Source organism: Henckelia pumila, chromosome 1, assembly GCF_033568475.1.
Source record: "Henckelia pumila isolate YLH828 chromosome 1, ASM3356847v2, whole genome shotgun sequence".
NCBI lineage: Eukaryota > Viridiplantae > Streptophyta > Magnoliopsida > Lamiales > Gesneriaceae > Henckelia > Henckelia pumila.
This window is the reverse complement of record NC_133120.1, coordinates 77,246,026-77,253,715: the sequence shown is the minus strand read 5'-3', so window position 1 is coordinate 77,253,715 and position 7,690 is coordinate 77,246,026.

The window sequence follows — 7,690 nt, the reverse complement described above, 5'->3', positions numbered from 1 at the left end:
TGCCTTAGATGAATACTGGGGAGCATGTTTGAAAGCTTATACAGGAGAAAAAAATTTAGAAGAACTTACTAAAACAGCTACGAGGAATAACGAAGAATTATGTAATTATACATCAGGAACTTTTCAAGGTGCACAATTAAATTATCATTCAAATGAAAAAAAATTATTAGCTTTAATATTCACAATTAGGACTTATGAAATTTATCTTATTTCTAAACCGTTTTTAGTAAGAACGGATAATATGAATTTAACATATTTCAAGACAAGAAAAATATCAAGAAATGCAGGTAGAAATGCAGCAAGGTTAATTAGATGGCAATTGGAATTGAACCATTATCAGTTCGAGATCCAGCATGTCAAAGGAACAGATAATTCATTACCCAACGCATTAACCAGAGAACTTCATCCAAATTATACTATCCGTAGTAACGAAATAATAAAAGAGATCCTAAAAGATCCAAAAAATGATCTTGAGTCATCCGAACATGCCTTAGAAAGCATGGAGAATATAAATTGATGAAAAAAGATTTATATTCAGAAACATGAATTATTTTATGACTATAAAGTCATCCGAACATGCCTCAAAAAGCATGGGGAATATAAATTGATGAGATGAGATTTATATTCAGATACATAAATTACTCTATGAGTAAAGATCCGATTCTTGTAAAAGAATCTATAAATGCAATGATACACATAATAAAATTATCCGAATTACTCACGAAAAGAGTTATTTTACTAACCATTATATATATAAATATGTTTTCTTGTGCAGAATATAATCAAGATGGAGCAACTAAGTCAATTAAAAGAACAATTGATTGAATTACAGGAAGAAATTCAAATTCTTCAACTCAAAGAAAAGAATTTGAGTAGAAAAATTCAAAGGACATAAGAAAAGATGACAACTTCATCATCATCATCCTCACCAAGAACACCAATCAAAATGGCAACTCCATTTGACAAAATAATGGAGATAAAAGAAAAGCAGTCAGTGGTCACAGCCAACACTGACAAAGAAAAAAAATAAAATGGAAAAGAATCGGTGGTCACAGCCAGCACCGAGAAAAATAAAAAAGAAGAAAAGACGTTTAAAAGCGCCCTTGAAAAGAAAGAAAGAAATATGGTCAATTTACGACCACAAAATCCAATTTTTGAAAAAACAAAATTTTCAAAAAAATGCAGGACTGAATTCTTTGAAACATTAAACTATTTGAGAATGACCAAACCATCAGGATCCTGGCTACAAACTTGTGACATACAGAGCATATCGAGAGCAAGAACACTGCAAGGTGCTCCAGCGCATGAAGTCGCAAGATTTTTTTCAAATGGATTATTAAGCGGATTGGAAGTCAGTCCCAACAATCAAGAAATAGAACTATTGTTGCGTGTTTTTCGCTCGCAAGCGCACGATGTCAAGTTATAATATAGGAATTTAGTCCAAGTCGATCCCACGGAGAATGAATAAATGATATTATATCAAATATTTGTAACTAATAAAATCCTAATCCTATGTAGAGCTACGAAAGTGGTTTGATTTTTATGAAACTAAAATTTGCAAGAAACAAAACTAAATAACCACGAGTTCACGAGATGAAAATTCAATAAGCGATGAGTGCTAGAGGTTCAACTTCACTTGACTGTTCATCACAATTTATTTCTTATGATCGTTTAATTATCAATTCTTCTAGTTTATTAGCCAAGAATCCCTATTATTTTCTACTACCTCTCTCAAGTGTCAAGCAGAAATTCGTATTCAATAGCAAATTCAATATGTCTATCTAAGTTTGACTATTAAATACGATAAATGACACGAGAATTATTCTAATGACTTCTATGGAGTTATATGCCTCTCGAACAGTATAAACACCAAAGATGTATTTTCCTATGTCGTATTCAAAATATCCTCTCTCGAGTGATAGATTCTAAATCAATTATCATTCAATCTATGACCAGTAAATTGAAAGCATTAAAATCAGGAAAACACAAATAAACTGTACGAAGAATTCAAATATATAAATCAAAATATCTCAATCATGATTTTCAGTCAAGATCCTTCTACCTCTAGACTAAGAAATTAGTTCATAATGAAATAAAAATCAAACAAAGCATGTTCTTGAACATCATTCAAAAATTAGGAGAAAGAATGAAATAAAAACGAAGGTAGATGATGCTTCTCCATCTCCGGTAGTCGCTTCATCCGTTTTCGTGCCAAGAATGCTTCTTCTCCCTTTTTCTTGGTCTCTAGCCGTCTCTAGCCTTCAAAAACTCTGAATACTCTCCAAACCCTCGTATCCTCCTGAATAAGTCATAAAATCCCTTTTAAAACTCGATTAAAGACTTTCCATATTTTTGGAGACTGCGCAGCGCTGGAGCACTAATAATTCGGCGCTGAGGCGCTCAAGTTTCGTATTTTATTTTTCAATGACGGACGTCTAGCGCTGGAGCGCTCAAAAGACGGCGCTGGGGCGTTTAAGACATGAAATTACGGGCGCTGGAGCGCTGGAAAACTAGAGCTGGGGCGCTGAAATTTTGAATAAAATTCTTTTACTGAGCTACTGAAAAGCGCTGGAGCGCTTCCAATGAGGCGCTGGGGCGCTATGCCTTTTGTCCAATGCGCAGCAATCTTGAAAAAATCATATCTTAAGTTCTAGCCGTCGGATCGAGCTGAAATTTTGACAGCAAGTTTAAAACATCCAAAAATTCAATTTGAACGGTGAAGATCGGATTTGAATGTCTGTAGAAGCTCCAGTAATTTTGTAAACTTTGCTGTCTATAATTCGTATTTCCGCTTCTTCTTGCTACTTTTCTTCAAATCCTTGCAACTCATAAAAACAACAACAAATATGCATAATATCCACTCGATACATCACAAAATCCAAGTCAAATCATATATAAATTAAGTGCATAAAATGCACTTATCAACTATTTCCATATCAATTAAGAAATAGTATCATCCAGTTCAAGAAAGCAGTCTTTAAGGACGATCCAGTATTAACATTGAGTATTCACTCAACCCTTCCAGATTGGGATAATAACAAATTCTATCAACCAATGGTATATATTCAATGTCGAAAACAAAAAGACAAGTTCTTATTCGAAGGATCAAATGAAGAGAAACCAGTAATGGATATCTCAACACTTCTTGAGATAAGAATAAAGACATTGATTGACATGATCTCAAAGACGGGAAAGATTTATGGAAACTCAAAGGTTAAAATAAATTTTGAAACCAGTAAAATTTTATTAACCATTGGACACAAGGAGACAATCCAAAAGAAAGATCAAGCCCTGTTAGCTCAATTCGAAGCTCCAATCTACGAAGCAAGAGTTTACATGACCAGAGAAACTCAACAAATGCTATGTCAAAGACTAAAAACAATAATTTCCATTCACAAATGTGGACATTGTCAACCAATTCAGGCAGAAGAAGCAGCTGTCAAAGAGGACAAACCAATAAAGAAATAGTCTGAATGTGCCAGTGATTCAGATAGTGACACAATGTAAAAACAAAAGAAATCGTGGACCACACCACATGTGAAAGACATCCACTCAGATGTAAAATGAGCTGTTTTTCATTATGAAGTGTCGGGTGGTCCCCCTCTTCCTTTATTTTAAAAGTTTGTATGTGTTTCTCCACGCCTATAAAAAGAGACGTTTGTGTTGTAAATGAATAGGTGAAGTTTGAGTATCTCTCTCTTCTTAAGTTTCTTACAATCTGGTTCATACAAGACGTATGAAAACTATCAGAAATTAAGAAACATAAAATCAGAAACAAAATTAAGCTTTATGGCTAATAACTAAACAAGTAGGGCGTAAGAAGGATAAGGTTGGAAGCCAACCATTGAAGATTCATGGTTAGAGTAAACTTGAAAATCCATAGAGCAAGTACCAGTTGATCAAGTGATCGTTAAGGAAAAGCAAGGATTTGGCCTCTGCTCAAAACCAAGACTCATTCAATCAAGGTAACCTTCCTGAACCTCTTGTTGCCCTTAATTTAAAAATTATTTGAAAATTTTATCATGCCTGGAATGACTCTCAAGCAAAAAGTAATCGTACTAAATAAAAAGTTTCGAAATTTGAGAAATAAAATTCAAAATTTAGAAAATACAGATCCAGAATATATTCAGATCTATAACGAGATGAATACAATAAATCAACGATTATTCATTATAGAGAATTATATAATTGTTCGATTCGGTGAACATATTATACAAGAAATATATAATGAAATTGACAATGAAAATAATAACGAAAATATTTAAAGATCATTAATCATGTCATCATCCTTTATAAGAAATGGAAGATTAATAATAAAAAACTGGTGAAATAGAAGATGATCATGAATATGATACATTTCATGAATATCGTTTAAATACTTCTGATTTAACCATATTCGAATCAATTTATCAATTAAAATTTGTAATAATAACCTATGAATGGAACCAAATTAATCTGAAAATATTTATCTGTTATAAATGAATCAGATCTGTAAAACATGAATGAGAAATTCATAAGAATTCCGCAACCTGGTATCAGAGCCGGTTAAAGCAGATTATTAATGTCTGGATTAACTTCAGACATTGAGATTAAAAATTTATTTGACAAAATAATCTTACTAAAAGATTTACATCAAATAAATCAATTATGGAACAGAATAAAATATCTTCAAACCTTATATTTCAAAAACCATAAAGTAGAACATTTTTCAAGCAACTGAAAAATGATAATTCAAATTTCTGAGAATGAAGAAATTGAAGACATAAAAATTTGTTATGCATAAAAATAAACTTTGTTATCGAAACCCGATCAACAAAAACAAAATGGTAAAAATAACAATTTTTACTAAATGGAAAATGTATGAAAATACAAAGACAAATATCTTTAATTTATATTCTCAAAATATAAATTTTGATATAGAAAATTGTGAAAACAATTTGAAACATCTAAAAAATTTTCAACTTTCAATTGATAATTTCGAAGATTACCAGAATCTATTAGAACAAATAGATTCAATAAAAAATCTTTTAATAGCTTTAAGAAAATTAAGGAGTTCTATTATTTGTTAAAATGACAGAAGTAACAATTCCAAATCAAAACAGTCAGATTGATGAATCTGAAGAAAATCAAGAATATAATTTGAATATTATATTCAATCAAAGTAAGTTTGCTGAAATACAGAAAACATGATTTTCTAATTCAAAAACTAATCTAATAGATCAACCGGGAATATTAAGTAAAATTTCAAATTTTATTAATCCTAGGAAAATTTAATTTATTATTCGATTCGTACAAAAGAACGATTTTGTAAAATAAATAACGAATTAAGGTCTAATACTCTGAAGTTATTAACAACTCAAGATATTGATACCATAATGGCAAAAACCAGTGAAAAAGAACGATCTGAACTAAAATATGTTCATATCGGAGGAATAGAAATAATAGTATCAGCTCACTACCGAGAAGGAATAGATACACCAATTGAAATCATAGTTCGTGACAAAAAGATACATAATTTTGAGGATTCTATCCTTGAAAAAATTAAAGGAAATTTATGTTACAAAAAGATGAAATTTTGTATTTATCCACAATACAATATATCTCTTTTTGATAAAAACATAAATGACGTTTTAACATTAGATTATTACTTTTATAAAAATAATCTTATGTTAACAGGAAACCATCCGATCAATATAAACTATGTTGTCGATTTAGCAATAAGTAATAATTTTCAAACAGGAATAATTTCAACAAAATCAACTATTTCTGTTGAAAGAATGTTTGAAAATATTACAAGAATTGAACACCCTCGAAAATCATTTATTGAAGAAATAAATCCCTATAAAAGATGGAGTTCAGATGACCTCCAAATCATAAAACAGTCTGTACCAAGAAGATCATTATCATTTGTTAGAAATGATGAAGATATTCTTGAAAAGATTGGAAACATGAATCAAAATATTCTTAAAATTAAACAATCTATTGTTAATGAGTCAACCTCATCGCAATGAAGTCCTTAATAAAATTAGAAAAAGATCTAAGAGATTTAGAAAATAATATTAATAAGATCAATCTATCAATACAAGAATTAGAGAAAAATTTCAAAGAATATATTGATTTAGCAACGACTAGATTAATAATTGAACAAGAAATACATAGTAATGAAATATTAAACTATATTAAAGAAGTTCTTGTAATAGATAAAGAAAAAAGGAAAATGGAAGAAGAACCACCATTCAAAATTGAATCATGGTATAGAAATCCCCTTAGTTATGAAAAACATAAGTATGGAGATGTTTCGTGAAACAGACCAATCTGATTTTGAACAAATAGGAGTAAATACAGAAGAATTATATCATTCACATCACGAATCAGAACAATACAGAGATATGGATATTTCAGAATCAGAATCTGAAGATGATTCTAGACCACGATTAAATCTACGAACAAATGTAGAAGGTAGTGGTGGAAGAGATGATGAAGAATTTAAATATAACAGAGACGAATACTCTGGATCTTATAAAGATGTTAGAGATATTCTTAGAGAATCAAAAACATCAGGATTCGTGAAACAAGATATCTTAGATTTAGGTTGTTCAACAGCCAAAGAATGAAAATCAAAGATAGATCATTGGGCAAATGAACTATCAGTACAAATTCATTTAACACCATTATTAGATAAAAGTGAGAATATTCAAGTTTTAACTCATGGGATGATAAAAATGACATTGGTAGGAGCAGTAAGAATTTGGGCTGAAAACCTAGTAATTACTAATCTACCACAAGGAATGACAGGACATCGATATTTCGAACTATTTGTTGATGCCTTGTATCAAGAATTTTTAGGAGTTTCTAATAATGACGCTAATTTAGTAGCCAAAAATATACAACAAAATAAAGCAATCTTTATTCTGGATAATATAAAATTATGTAATTTATGTTATCTAGAAGAATTTATATGTGATTATGAAACAAACTATTATCAGTTAATAGATGCTGATAAAAAAGAACATTATAAATTAAGTATTTTTAATAAAATACCTAATATACCAATAAATAGTAAAGATGAATTCTTAACTAGCGCTTATGTCAAAACACTAGGAGGAGCTATTAAATTTATTAAAGATGTTATAATAAAAAAATTTCATGAAGTAACATTAAATAAAAGAATATACAAATCTTACAAACAAAACAATAAACTTTGTTGTGACAAAATGAAATTCACAGTAAAAGAATACGGTTGTAAAACAAACATGTCACACAAACATTTAAAACGACAGAAACAAAATAAATTTAATAAACCTTATAAATCTTTTAACAAGAAATTTATTCCCTATAAGAAAAAAAAATTTAGAAGGAATTTCTTCAGAAAACCTTATAAAAGAAAATTTTATAAAAAGTTTGATAATAAAAAACCACCTTGACCAAAGGATAAAAGAAAGAACTGCACATGTTGGTTGTGCAATGAAGAAGGTTATTATGCAAATGAATGTCACCTAGAGTTGCATTTTCCAAAAATGCCCTTGTCTTATCTTGAAGCATTATTATTTTCGAAATCTTCAGATGTAGAGTTGGATTCAGATTCAGATTCACTTGATTCATCAAGGTAATAAATATTTTCATCGTATGATGAAAATTCAATTGTTTCTATTGGATAAAATCCAAGAGTGTATAATTTTTCTAAAAGTTT